We start from the raw sequence: 14,842 nt of genomic DNA on the forward strand, positions 1-14,842 counted from the left end.
ATGACTCAGTCAAATTAATTCAGAAAAGGTTGCTTGCTGCTCAAGATAGACAGAGGAAGTATGCGGATCCAGCGCGTAAGGATGTTCAATTTCAAATTGGCGAAGCTATGTTGCTGAAGGTGTCACCTAGAAAAGGGTTGATGAGATTTGGCAAGAAAGGAAAGTTAGCACCTAGATACATAGGTCCTTTTGAGATTTTGAGTCAAGTAGGAAAGGTGGCCTACGAGTTGGCCTTACCACCTCAGTATCAGCATGTGCATAATGTGTTCCATGTGTCGTTGCTTAAGAAGTACAATCCTGACGCTAGCCATGTGATAGAATATGAACCTGTAGAAATTCAGGCAGACCTGTCATTTGTGGAGCAACCGGTTAAAATACTCGACTGGCAAGTAAAGAGTCTTAGGAATAAGTCGGTAAAGATAGTGAAAGTGCTTTGGAGGAACCCTAAGGTCGAAGAATCGACTTGGGAGTTAGAGTCTGATATGCGTTCCCGGTATCCTCATCTGTTCTCTTAGATTCTGGGGACAGAATCCCTTAAGGGGGAGAGGATGTTACGACCGGTATCTTCGTGTAATATTATTTGTGGATTTGGTATAATATTAAAGTCGAATGAAAATATATTCAATGATTGTACGTTTGTGTGAGTGCAAATTTCTGCATTATAAATTTGCTTTATGTAGTATATGATTTTTCAAAGCAAGAGTTTATTTAATTTCTTTCTTTTTGATTTATAAGGAATATCCTAAGCCTTGGAAAATTTTTCTTTTAAAAGGTATTTTGTTCACAAATTTTGAAAATGATTTTATAAAGTCTCTAAAAATCCAAGTTATTTTATGATATAAATTTTATAATTTTTAAACTTGTATTTTATTTTATAAAAATAAATCATTATAAATTTTAGTTGTCATATTTAGCAAATTACAAGAAAGCCCTTGCATGCAAACCACCCTCTCATTCTTTTCAAGGACAAAGAGGACAATTCCAACCCCACTAACTCTTATTTTTCTAGCCAATTTCCTTCTTTACCCTTGCATGCAAATTGAACCAAGTTCAAATGGAAGGCTAATCATGTCAATTCCTAATTCCACTCACTTTTGCCAATACAAAAACCATAAAACAAGCAAAGACATGATCATTTCACTTCACTCACCACCACACTTTCTCCTCCCTCTCTCCTCCCTCTCTCACTCTCGGCTTTTAGCCGAAACCCCCCTCCCCATTTTTTTTTCTTCATTCCTCAACCAATCTTATACTCTTTACACAAGTAAATGTTACTTCCCATACCATGATCACTCATATTTCAAAGAGTTTTGAGTAGAAAGTTTAAGTTTAAAGGTTGCATGTAAAGGTTTTAGTGAAACTCAAAATAAAACCTTGATTCTTGTGAGTTTAGGGTTGTTTTTGAGAGGACTACAAGGAATGGATAAGTGCCAAGTCTTGAGAAGGAAACTCTTGATGATTAAATGGCCATTCCCATCCATTTCATTCAGCCATGACCATATGGGAGCCGAATGAATGGTCCTTGAGATCATTCTTGTTGTTTTGCTCAAATTTTGCATGTTTATGTGATAATGACTTGAATTTTGTGGTGAAAATTTGATAAAACTCCTTGCATGCTAAGTGATCATCTAGGTATAGCTTATGCTAGGCTTGCATGTCAATTTTATGGTAGAATATATGTAGAAAATGTGTTGTTTTGGATTGCAAAACCCGAGGACATGCATGCATGTGGATTTCTCTTAGAATGTTGTAAGATTTTGATCATTTGGAAAGATTTTGTTAGTGAGCCTTAATTTCAGTATGAATAATGTGTTAATATTGATTTATGCTTCTTGTTGCATGGTAATAATTCGTGGTTATATTTTATAAAATGCATATCTTGTGGTTTCAAAAACTTAATGATTGGTGAATTGAGAAATGTGATCTCTTTTGTTTTGCCATAATTGTACCTTAGGTAAGGATGATCTCACCCAAGGTTATTTTGAGAATAAGAGAGTTAGTTCAGTATATTACCATGTATAAGTCTTTTTTTAAGTATTGGAAAGTTGGTAGTTGAGTTTGTCAAGTCAAATCCTTGGAGAAATGAGAGTTATAGTTACTGCAGAAAATCAGTTTAGTACCCTGAGGTTTAGAGTGAGTTTTGACCATGTCATTGATGTGCACTTTGAGGCCCAAGCCACCGGAAGTTAGTATTGAGAGTATATAAAAGGTTTTAGGAGTTGGTTGGAGGTTTGCATGTCTTTTGGTTAGGTGCACAAGTAGAATAACAAAATCTGTCCAGCAGGGGACAGTTTTGTTGCAACATAGAAATAGGAAGATTTGACCATGTCATGGGTAGGCCCTCATTAGGCCCTATTGGGCCTTAGTTAGAGTGAGTGTCAGAGAAGTTTTTCCAACCATAGTTCATAGGATATGAGTTAGAACCATGTGTCACAAGTTAATTCAAGTCAGGGCGTTTTCTTCCCAGAAAAACAGGGGAACCTTGGAATTTTAGCTTAGGCCCAAGAAGGCCCAAGCCAGGCCCTTGAACCACATCAAGTTTGTGAGATGCCCTTAGGTCAGGAGAGTCTTGTCTAAAAGTTTTGAAGGAAAAATTGTAGTTTAAGAGTGCCTAATGCACTCAAGAAACTATAGTTGTCATTCTGAAATTTGCACCAGTGAGCGCTTTCACTTATCACATAGTTTTAGAACCCTTAGAAGTGAGTATTAGGTCGACCACCATAGTTGTAAGATGGTATAAGGTCAGTAGAGCTAAAGGCACAAGTGAGGGTCAAAAGGTTTTGGATAATTTAGGAAAGGCACATCGAGTTAGGAAGCCAAAATTAGAAGACCTTGTCTAGTTTAGCGACCAAGTGACTTAAGATGTGAGTCGAGATCATCCAAGCCTAGTGTTGCATTATGGTATATATGGTGTTATTTGGTGTTAATATATGATATGTGAATATGTGGCTATGTGTGTACTTTTGTAATTTAAAAGTGAATATAAAATTAAGTGCGTATAGGCCTAAGTGCCATCCGTGTTTAATTTCAAGTTGTAAATAGGTTAAGATGGTAAGAATATATTATAATGAGGATTATTATTATTATGTAGGATCTCGAGATGAGGGAAAACTTGCCATAAAGGTCGAGTGAAGTTCCAGTTGCTCCTACCAGTCAGACCGGACCAGCCTTTCTCAAGTCAAGTGATTCAACTTGACCTTCGTATTTACTATAAACAGTTCATATATATATTGATGCAATTATCCTGAGTCATTTGATATGTTTTAAATCAAGCGTATCTTTCGTTTATCTTTGAATTATATAGAAATGCCATGAACCCTCGAGTATGTATTGCAAGTAGTTCAAAAGCCTTTTCATGATAGTTAAATGCCATGATAAAATGAAGAGTTGATATATTACTTGATTGATCCTCTTGATTAACATGCTGATGATTCCTAAGTATTGATATCTCATCCTGATACTTGAATCCCTATAGAACCTTACCTTGAACCCTGAAAGTCAGAAACTTATCAAAGTGACCCCTCGTTGATTGATACCCCTCTTTCTTATCCTAAAGCTTGACAACTCTGATATATCCTGAGCTAAAGAATCATTTCTTCATACCTTAACACCCATAGTATTCATGAAACTTATCTTCTTGATGATCCAACACCTGTACCTTGACGAGAAACCATTGCTTTAAGCCCAGTTTGGCATTACCCCTTTATATTATCCATTAGTCTCACTAAAATTTTCCTGTCCAAGTTCTGACATACGAAAACCTTTTGGTTACCCTAATAGAGTAAAATTTTATAAATCATGGCCCTGAGATTTAGTACGATATTTCCCGTGTTTCGAGTTGATCTATATTCCCTTAATAAAATGTTTACTGTTAAAAGAGATTTTGTTATAATTCGGCATCAATTTTTGAAATAAATAAAATATGGGTTTTCAGTCCCAAAGGGGGATAAATGTTTTCCTTGAATAGTGGATCTGGACTAAGACGCGAGTCCTTTCCACACTTATATTAGGTTTAAAAGTTGCCTAGGGATTCTCGTTAATGTTTTAGAACCCAACGAGGTTCGGGATTACTTCGCGGCTGATCACCGGCTGTAATCCGTAGCGTCATAAAATGATTTTGATTAAGACATGATTTTAAAATTGTTTTGATACAAGCAAAATGATGCCATCTCACATAGTTTTATCTCTCGTTACCATTGGTTATGTCTTTCCATTGTCATTCTTTAATATATATCTCGATTTATGTTCTGTGTCGTACTGTTAGAACTTGTTGAGCATTTGGCTCACTCCTTGCTTTACCCTGATATTACAGCTAGCAGCTATGGTTAGATTCAAGCAGACTGCCCGTAAGACCTGTGATGCTGATGCTTATGTTCGAGCTCAGGTAGAATAAGTAATAATAGTTTGTGTGAGGACTCGGTACTTTTAATCAGATGTAATAGTTGGTAGTGTTGGGCTGTTCCAAACCCTAAACTGTAAGATCTTGGAGTTGGTTGTGTATTCTTCTTTTAAAATGTTGTAATAGTTATATTTAATTTGCTGTTTAAGTTGGGGGCGTGACAGGTTTTGGTATCAGAGCTACGGTTTAGAGTCCCTGGACAGCCCAAATAGGTTATAGGATATGTGTGTAGGTTATAGATAGTATACGAGAGAGTAGGTTAAGTAAATTATTATTAATACTCCTCTTATTGGTTGTCAGCAAAGGGCGCATTCCTCGTCATCCTCGGGGTCGGACGACACTATTGCTTTCACAGTGTATGCTGAGTTGAGGCGCGAGTTCGACATACTTCAGGGCAAGTACGACCGACTGATAGACCGACTGAAGAACGTGTATCCAGACAGCCGAAACTACGAAGGGAAGCCCAAGGAGCAGATGACTGCGAGACTTGAGACCTTGGTTCAGTATGTCAACACTAAGCTTGTGGAGATGCCAGCACACTGGGACCGTACCAGCCAGTATGTCATTCAGATGGTGGAGGATGAGCTCCAGAGCATTGTGAAGACGCTTCGAGAGGAAAAGACTACCAAGCCCCGTTCAGATGGAGTGGAGCCTTAGTTCTTTCCATTTACCTTTCATGTTGTTGTACTATCAGACTCTATAGAATCCCCAGTTGTTTCTGTTGTTTCCTTTAAATAAGCCTGTTATTCCTAGAATCAGACTTTGTCCCAATCCTATGTATTGTGACCTTTAAAATTTCAATAATTATGATATATTGTTCCATTTGCTCTCAACTGTTATTTTACGTTTTTATATGCATCATCATATCTGCTTAATTTGGAAACTTGATCCCATATATAAATAAGAATGCCATGCGATACCCTCGAATCATTTTATCATTCATATCTGTTTTGACATAACTCTTATTTCAGGATTATGCCTCCCAAAAAGAAGAACCCAACAACCACATCCACCACAGACCCAAATATTCTTCGACTACTGGAAACTTTGCAACAGCAAACCAATGCTATAGCTCAACAACAACTAACTCTTCAACAATGAATTGAAAACCAAGATAACCATGAGCCACACCAACCACCTGAACCACCAGTACCACCTAGACAAATTGTCACTTTCAAGGCTTTTCAGAATGTGAATCCACCTGCATTTCATGATACCACTGATCCAGTGATAGCTAACACATGGATCAAGGAGATGGAAAGGGCTTTTGAGTTGGTACAGTTAGGAGATGATCAGAAGACGCCGTATGCTACTTACTTCTTGAAGGGAGAAGTCATTTATTGGTGGGAATCAGTAAAAGCTATGGAAGTCACTCAGCAGGTTTCTTGGGAGAGATTTAAGAAGTTATTTCTGGACAAGTATTACCCTAAGTACATGCAGAACCAGATGGAGCTAAAATTTCTTGAGTTGAAGCAAGGGAACATGACTGTATTGGAGTATGAGAAGAAGTTCACTGAGTTGTCAAGGTTTGTGACAAAGTATACCAGCACTGAGGAGGAAAAAGCAAAGAAATTTCAGCAAGGATTGGAGCCTTGGATCAGAGATAGAGTGGCTATGTTTGAGCTTGAAACTTATGCGGGAGTAGTACAGAAAGCTGCTCTGATTGAGAATAATGGGATGCAGTCAAGGAAGGAGAGGGATAACAAGAAGAGGAAAGTTCCATTTTATGGAGAAAAGTTTGAAGCCGGAAGTTCACAAGATCGAAATGTAAAGAGGATTGGTTTCCAGAAGGGCGGAAATTTTTAAAAGAAAGGAAATTTGGGTAAAAGGCAAGAATCGAAGGGGAACAATCAGGCAAGCCAAGGGCAAGTTGGAGAAAACAGGTTCCAGAGGCCAGAATGCAAGCACTGCGGAAGAAGGCACCCTGGAGTGTGTAATAAGCTGAGCATGACATGCTATAGGTGCAATCAGAAGGGACATTTGCCGAATGAGTGCAAGATGCCGAAGTCAGGAGTTACGTGTTATAAGTGTGGGAAGACTGGACACATAGCTAGGGAGTGCAAGGCAACCGGTCCAGTCAAAGCTCCGATGAATGTGGCAAGTACCAGTGCAAGCGTGCCAGCTGAGGTATTGGCATTACCTCCACCACCTACACCAACCCCGTAAGCAACAGCAAGGACATTTGATTTGAAGATGAAGGATGCTGTACAGAATTCAGAGGTGATAGCAGGTACACTTTTACTCAATAATGTCAAAGCTAAAGTATTGATTGATTTGGGAGCAACAAGATCTTTCATATCAGAATCTTTTGTTGATAAGCTTCAATGTGAAAAAATGATTATAAGTGAGGTAGTAAATGTGGTAATTGCGAACCAAGAGAAGATTCATGTGAATCAATTTTGTCCAAAGTGTGAGATTGATATTTCGGGGTATAAGTTTTCAGCCGACTTGATACTCTTCAAGTTGGGAGAGTTTGACATAATTTTAGGAATGGATTGGTTAGGAGAGAATAACGCTCAGATTAGTTGTAAGATCAAGAGAGTGTATTTAAAGACGAAGAGTGGAGAGAAGGTAGTATTTAAGGGGCATAGGCAAGAGCAACTATTTCTTACAATTGTTCAGGCTAAGAAGCTACTTAGAAAAGGTTGTGAGTCATTCCTAGCTTATGTAGTGGATTCGGAAAAAGGTAGCCCCAGCATGGAAGATATCCCTGTAGTTAACGAGTTCCCGGATGTGTTTCCCGACGAACTACCAGGCTTACCACCAGATCGACAAATCGAGTTCATCCCAATATAAGGGTGAACGGCACCTTCGTCCATACAACGCCTCGTATGGGGGCATTCTGATACTCGCATGATAACTATTGTTGTAGGCAAACTCTATCAAAGATAGGTGTTCATCCCAATAACCCTTATAATCAATTACACACATTCTCAACATGTTCTCCAATGTCTGAATGGTTCGCTCACTTTGTCCATCTGTTTGCGGATGGTAAGCGGTGCTCATGTTTAGTTTGGTTCCTAGGCATTCCTGAAAGCTCTTCCAAAATATGGAGTTGAATCGAGGATCTCGGTCAGATACGATAGCTACTGGCACTCCATGCCTTACCACAAATTCCTTAATGTATAGCTCCGCTAATCTATCCACTGTGTAGGTTTCTTTGATTGCAAGAAAGTGTGCTGACTTGGTTAGTCGATCTACAATTACCCATATTGCATCATGGTTAGTCTTAGTTCGGGGTAATCCTACCACAAAATCCATGGCTATCTGCTCCCATTTCCACATCGAAATTTCTAAGGGTTGCAAGAGTCCGCTTGGTCGCTGGTATTCTGCCTTTACTCTCTGACAGGTCATACACTTACTGACCCACTCCGCTACATCCTTCTTCATGTTAGGCCACCAGTAGTACTCTTTCAAATCTTGGTACATTTTGGTGCTTCCTGGGTGGACCGTATATCTAGAGCTGTGTCCTTCACGTAAAATTTCATCCTTTAATTCTTGGATATTAGGGACCCATATCCTGTAGGCATGCCTCCTAATTCCCTTCTCGTTTGGGTCACACTTGGCCTCCTCTCCGCTTACCAGTTTCTTGTTCTCCCTCAACACTATTTATTGGCATCACCTAATCTTTTCCAGTAGCTCCGGTTGCATAACCATCTCGTACAAGCCTTCGGTCCCTGGCTCAGCGACCTTGACCTCAATCTCTAACTTTTCAAATTCTCTAATCAAATCTTCTGACGTGGTGATTCTTTTCAATATTTCCTTACGACTAAGGGCATCGGCCACCACATTGGTCTTCCCCAGGTGATAAAGAATTTCGCAGTCGTAGTCCTTAATCAATTCTAACCACCTTCTCTGCCTCATGTTTAGCTCCTTCTGGGTGAAGATATATTTAAGACTCTTATGGTCAGTATAAATCTCGCACTTTTCTCCGTATAGGTAATGTCTCCACATCTTAAGGGCAAACACTATGGCGGCTAATTCTAAGTCATGGGTGGGGTACCTCATTTCATATTCCTTTAATTGCCTGGATGTATAGGCAACAACCTTACCGTGCTGCAACAGCACACATCCCAAACCCTTATGGGACGCATCACTATAAATCACAAAGTTCCCTTTATCATCTGGTAGGGCCAGCACTGGGGCCGATACCAACTTATTCTTCAATTCTTGGAAACTCTCCTCACATTTCTCTGTCCAAACAAACTTTTCTATTTTCCGAGTAAGTCTAGTCAACGGGCCTGCTATCTTGGCGAAATCCTTTACAAACCTTCGATAATACCCGGCCAGTCCAATAAAGCTTCTTACCTCGGTGGGCGTGGTTGGTTGTTCCCAATTAGCGATAGCTTCTATCTTTGCAGGGTCTACGAGAATCCCTTCCTTACTAATCACATGACCCAAAAACTGAACTTCTTTCAACCAAAATTCACACTTTGAGAATTTGGCATACAATTTTTCTTTCCGCAAGATTTCCAATACTATCCTGAGGTGTTCTGCATGTTCCTCCTCTGATCTGGAGTAAATTAGAATATCATCGATGAAGACTATCACGCATTCGTCCAGATACTTCTTAAAGACTCGGTTCATCAGATCCATGAAAGCTGCGGGCGCGTTAGTCAAACCAAATGACATTACTAGGAACTCATAATGTCCGTACCTAGTACAAAATGCAGTCTTAGGTATATCTTCCGGTTTGATCTTAAGTTGATGATAACCTGTCCTAAGGTCAATCTTGGAAAAACACGTTGCATCATTTAGCTCATCAAAGAGGTCATCTATTCTTGGCAGTGGGTACTTATTCTTAATGGTCAGCTTGTTCAGCTCTCGATAATCGATGCACAGTCTCATGCTGCCGTCCTTCTTCTTCACAAATAGTACGGGTGCACCCTACGGGGATACGCTCGGTCTAATCATTCCTTTATCCAATAGATCTTGCAGTTGATCAGCCAACTCTTTCATTTCGACGGGGCCAAACGATACGGGGCCTTTGATACTGGTGTCGTACCGAGAGCTAAATCAATGGCAAATTCTATTTCCCGATCCGGGGTAGTCCAGGAAGATCCTTGGGAAATACATCCTCAAACTCATTAACTATAGGTATGGTATGGATCTCAGGGGTTTCTCGTTTGGTATCCACCACGTGAGCCAAGTAGGCCTCACATCCTTGCCTTAAAAGTCTCTTGGTCTGCACCATAGTTAGAAATTTCTTGGTTTGTCGTTGCCCCTTAATTATTATACTCTTACCACTAGGTGTTTTCAATTTTACTTTCTTCCCCTCACAATCAATCTGGGCATGATTTCTAGATAGCCAATCCATTCCTAATATCACATCAAACTCCCTTTGTCGAAAGGGAATTAAATCTACTGGGTATTTACTCCACCTAATTCAAGGTTGCAGTTAGCATAAACTTGATTTACAGGGATAATCTCTTGATTAGCTATTTCCACTTGCAAAGATTCTTTCAAAGGTTCCACTTTTAAGTTCAATTTATCAGCAAATTCCTTAGATACGAAAGACTTAGTAGCTCCAGAATCAAATAGCACATTGGCGGAATTGGAGTTTAGGAGGAGCGTACCTGCTATAACATTGGTGTTCCGTACGGCATCTTTTACAGTCATATTAAAGGTCCTGGCAGTCGGCACTCTGTTAGATGCAGCTACACTACCCCTCGAGCTAGCTGGGGCTGCCGCGGGGCAGTCCTTCTTCATGTGTCATGTCTTTCCGTACTGAAAACACTTAGCCGCTTCCTGATTACAAGCTGTGGCATAGTGCCCCACCTTACCACATTTAAAGCATGTCACCGGTTTCTACATACATTGCCCAGAATGCCTCTTACCACAGCTCTTGCATTCTGGCAGAGGAGGTCGTGGTTGGCTATGATAAGACATTCCCATCTGGTTCTTGCTCCGGGCCACACTCACGCTCCCTGATCCCCCGAATCCTGTACTGCGGTTGGGTTGGGTGGTCGTCCCCCTGACAAACTTACTAGGGAAGCTCTCCCCTCCCACACTCCTGCTTCGACCATCGAACTTTCGTTTCTTAGTTTGCTTCATTTTCTGGCTCATTTCACTCCCTGTTTCAGCTATTGTGGCCTTCTGTACTAGGGTGGCATAGTCAGTTATCTCCAGAATTGCCAGCTTGTTCTGAATCCACTTCTTCAATCCCTGTTGAAATCTCTCAGCCTTTTACTCTTCGGTGCCCAATAGCTGTGGCACAAACCTCGACAATTCTGTGAACTTATCTTCATATTCCGCTACGCTCATATTTTTTTATTTCAGCTCTAGGAACTTTCGCTGCATCTGAACCTCCATAAACTTCGGGACATACTTCTTTAAAAACAACTCAGTGAATCTTTTCCAAGTAACAATCCCTTGGGGCTCCATATTTTTCTTGGCTTCCCACCAATAGTTAGCCTCACCCTTTAAGAGATAAGTGGCAAAATTAGTCTTGTGGGCTTCCTCAGTGCCAATTCGCTCAAAGGTCTTTTCTACCTCTTTTAGCCAAGCCCTGTCCTGAACTGGGTCAGTAACACCGTGAAACTCTGGGGGCTTGACCGACTTGAAAGATTTAAATGTATTAGCCATGGCCTGCTGGGGTTGCTGGGGTGGTCGTTGATGTTGCAGGTTTTGCCTCAGAAGTTCTACAAACTGCTCCATAGGGTTCACTGGCATTTCCATCCCCTGAGTATCTTCTGCCTTTGACTCTTCATAGTCCTCATCATCATACTCATTTTGTTCTTCATTAATTCTTAATGGTGGGGTCTGTGCTCGATGCCCTTGTTCATTATTACTGCCCTGGCCACCAGATGCAGCCGGGCGAGTTCTTGTTATTATTCTCCTTGGTGGCATTTTCCTGTAACATAAACTTATTTAGGTTATTTTCATTTGCCAATCCTCATGCTTCCTGATTTGTTATGACAGTATGTAATTATGCAGGTATGAAAGAAGATTAAACCACAATCTAGAAATTGCAACTAATCAACACGATAATTATACATAATTTGGCCATACGCCAGGTCTGGGTACTACATATTGAATAATAAAAGTACAATCTACCTTAATACAATAATCCTTAGCTGGTGGCACTATCAAAGATAACAACCAAAACAACTATTACAAAACAACTAAGTACCACCGCTGAGGAACAACAACCAACTACTAACAGTGTCCACTAGCCACGAGCAACATCACGAATCCGCCTCATAGCGCGGACCACAACCCTGATAACCTCGCGCCTACTCACCAAGTCACGCTATGGGGATAAGCGGTGAATCCTACCAATGGTTCTCTGCTCTATGTGGCGAATGGTCCCGCGCACGCGTCGGGCGCTGGGGTATCCTCGCCTGCCTCGGGCCTCTATCCTCATGTGCCACTCGATGGAAAGCTGGTCCCTCAGCTCGGTAATACGAGCCTCAGCCGCTGTCAGATCAGTAGCATAGCGACCTACCACCCAATCGTGAACTGCTAGGGATGACTGGTATGGGTGGTGGAAGTGGGGAATCTGCAGGAGTCGCTGCCACACCGTCAAGAATAGGGTCCATGCCGTCGTCAGTCTCAGTCCGTGCGGGACTAACTGGTACAGGGGGCGGGGTGGGTGTCCTCACTGGGGTAGCTGCCCCCAACTCCGCCTCTAACTCCTCAGTCAGTGCAGTGACTCTGGCCTGTAGAGCTATCATCCTATCCATCAAATCTGCTACTCCCGTCTCTTTCTCGAGCTCAGCGACTCGAGCCTGGGCTGCTGAGATCCGATCCAACAAACGCATTATTGACCTCTGTTGCACATCCACCCTCATCATCTCTGGAGATGGAACCTCCGTGCTGCCGTATGGAATATCCTCAGGAGGGGCTATCTTAGTGTCTGGCTCAGTGGGGTCCTCCTCCGGGTCCTCCTCAGGGTCAGTCTCCGGGTACTCGAATACCTCTAAGCCCACAGTGGGGGCAGGGTCAGCTACCTCGGCCTCAACTAAAGGGGCCTCATCATGCTCTCTCTCTCGTACGCCCCTACAGCCTCAGGGTCTAACATATCGGGTAACTACAAGTCATTTAACACACGCATTACTATCCTTGGATACTTAAATCACCCATAAGGGTTCTTAATGTCAGTGCTACCCTCGTAGCCTGACTACGAACTCTATGTGAGCTCTAGTTCATTGGTTCAGTTGATTCACCCTAATGTTTCTGAGACTTATAACCTAGGGCTTTGATATCATTTCTGTAACACCCCCAAATCCAAGGTCAGGAATTCGGGTTGTTACGATAACTTATTATCGTCTATTAAATAATTAATCCTCTTTTTACCTCATTACTCGACCTTTTAACCAAACTCACACACACAGAGGTTATATGCTCAGAAACATTACTAAATTAACGTTAAAGTATTTAAGTTATTACAGACCAAGGAAATTATCTCAAAAGAGTGAATGCCGAGAACAACTCTACATGAGACTGACTCGGGCCACAAATGGTCTTGTTTAAGTACTCAAAAGGAAACTATCTATATTCGTCTACCTGAGGTGGCTGGCGGACGAACAGTCTACGGTACTCATGTGCGTCCCCTACCCGCTTGCGGGCAGTTGTCCTGGTTCGGGCCATGCTGGTAATCTGTTGTGATATGATATTTATAAAAGCAAGAGTAAGCACTAATGCTCAGCAAGATATAGATATCCAATATCTAAATATAATCATTTAGGGAAAAACAACCATTAAGCATTGTATATCCAAGGTTTCTAAAAGTTTATATGCTTGTCAATTTTATGAAAAACTCAACTATAAATGTATCAGTTTAATCAGTTTATACTCGTACTCATTTCATCTCAAAATCTCAATATAATGCTTGAACCAAGATTCTCGAATGGATGTGATATATATATTCATCAACAACCTTATTTAAAACTCAGCATTATCGGCCTTCTGTTGTAGGTTTCCCAACAATTATTCCAAAGTGGAGGAAAGGGACTATACTGGAATAAACCATGTACCGGTGATCAGCCGAATACGAAATTTTCTCTACTAGTAGAAGTAATACAAACATAGCCACCTTTGGGCTTATCAAGACATTACACGGTGGTTGCCCATTTCTGTGCAAGTCCGAAAGTCAATGGTCACAGAGACCATATAACTGTATACTGCGCCACTCCGCGCTTGGTCACTACCCGATATCTCTCCGTGCCGGGTAGGCAACATTCCAGTCCCAAAACAATTATATCATTTACATAAAATCCTTTATCGAAGGAATAGATCGTTCTGAGTTGACCTTTAAATAAGATAATTTATTCAACGCTTTTAATCCAATTGATCCTTGGGAGTTGTCGGAGTTTTGAGTTTAAAATCATTTTCAAACCCTTATCTGAAGTAGAGTTTTACATATATTGTTCACTTGTTTTTCATTGAGCGAGGAAGCAAAACCCTTATGCTTCTAGACTAAGTTCCCTAAGGTTTTGATAAGTTTCAGATAATTGATCTCTTTCGAGAATTTTGAATAATTTAGAAAGTATCCTTGGGAACTATGTCTATTTTTAAATGATTTTTAGAAGTACGGAATATTAAATATTTACGGTCTCATAATATTTTTAAGAAGGGTTCGATGAATTGATAAAATCTTAAGTACAAAATGTTTCTCAATAAGGTTCAATGAATTGATAAAAATCTTGATTAAATACTTAAGACAAGTTTTGACATCTTATAATTACCCTTCGAATGGTTACATATGTTTTAGATAGAGTGAATGGATTTAAAAACTTTTCAATATCTTTTTAAGTATTTTCCGGATATTTTAGTAACTCTTTAGGTATTACTTATAAATAAATAATCAAGTAGGATATCCCTTGAGTGAATATTCGATTATCTCTTTTAGTTATGAATCAAATCTCAATCGTTCGCTTAATATGTATGTTACGAGAAAGTACTTTATTTATTGAAATCGAAATCTTCCGCGTTCGGCTCGTTCCGGGATTAAATCGATTTAAAACTATCTCCGACTCCCACTATCTTGTATTATATTAAAATTACGTTTCAATTTCTCGTACTCGTATAATACGAAGTTTGTTTTCGTAAATAATCGCACAATTGGAATGTATTGATATCACAGACAAGCATATATTTCCAAACTGTAAATCATGGCATCAATATCACAACAGTATATAGAGCATGAATAATTTGTGTTAGGGTTTCGTAAACTTGCCTCGAGTGCTAGGAGTGGTATGGTCTCGGGGCTTTTGTTGGCGATCTAAAATCAATAACCAACGATCTTAGTTAGTATGCGATTATCGATTCGCTTCACTAAAACATTTTTATAAAATTGAAAAATTAATATTTTCTTAAAATTCTTTTTGGACAGTCTTCCTTGCTGCATTATTTAATTATCATGATTTTTCCAAATTTTTGAAATCATTTTTAGCCTTTCAAAATTATCAAGCAAGTGGCATATGTGCAGTTGGCTTTTCG

This window comes from Apium graveolens, chromosome 9, assembly GCF_009905375.1.
Source record: "Apium graveolens cultivar Ventura chromosome 9, ASM990537v1, whole genome shotgun sequence".
Classification (NCBI taxonomy): Eukaryota; Viridiplantae; Streptophyta; class Magnoliopsida; order Apiales; family Apiaceae; genus Apium; species Apium graveolens.